This window comes from Lupinus angustifolius, unplaced genomic scaffold (assembly GCF_001865875.1).
Source record: "Lupinus angustifolius cultivar Tanjil unplaced genomic scaffold, LupAngTanjil_v1.0 Scaffold_683, whole genome shotgun sequence".
NCBI classification, from domain to species: Eukaryota; Viridiplantae; Streptophyta; class Magnoliopsida; order Fabales; family Fabaceae; genus Lupinus; species Lupinus angustifolius.
In genome coordinates this window covers 3978-4740 of record NW_017728009.1, presented here as the reverse complement: position 1 = coordinate 4740, position 763 = coordinate 3978, and positions in this window count along the sequence as shown.

Below are 763 nucleotides of genomic sequence, written 5' to 3'. Positions count from 1 at the left end.
CTTAGTTATGTATGGGCATGGGAGGTCGCATGACATAACTGAGGTGTTACATTGACTACACTAAGATTTTTGCTCCAGTTGTGAATCTCAATACTATCAAGTATGTGTTAAGTATTATTGCTAGTGAAGAGCTCTACCTAGAGCAAGTGGATGTGAAGACTGCGTTTCTTCATGGAGATTTGGATGAGGAGATCTACATGCATCAACCTTAAAGTTTTTAAGAGAAAGGGAAGGAGAATATGGTGTGCCAATTAAAGAAGAACTTGTATGGTCTGATATAAGATCCATGATAGTGGTATATGAAGTTTGAGAGCTTCATGCACAAGGAAGGTTTCCAGAAGTGCAATGCAGACCACAGTTGTTTCTTCAAGTGGTATAACTCCAGTTATATCATTTTGCTACTTTATGTTGATGATATGTTAGTATCAAGTTCAGATATGATCGAGATTTGAAACATGAAGAAGCAGTTGTCAAAAGAATTTGACATGAAAGATTTGGGACTAGCGAAGAAGATCCTTGGAATGCAAATCACGAGAGAAAAGCAAAATGGAACTTTGCAGTTATCTCAGGCGGAGTACATCAACCATGTTTTGCAAAGACTCAACATGGACAATGCCAAACCAATTAGCACACCTTTGGCTAGTCATTTTGCCTATCAAAGGACCATACCATAGAGATAGAGGAAGAAAAAGAAGTAATGACTAAGATTCTGTATACTTCAGCCACTAGAACCTTGATGTATGCGATGGTATGCACAAGGCTA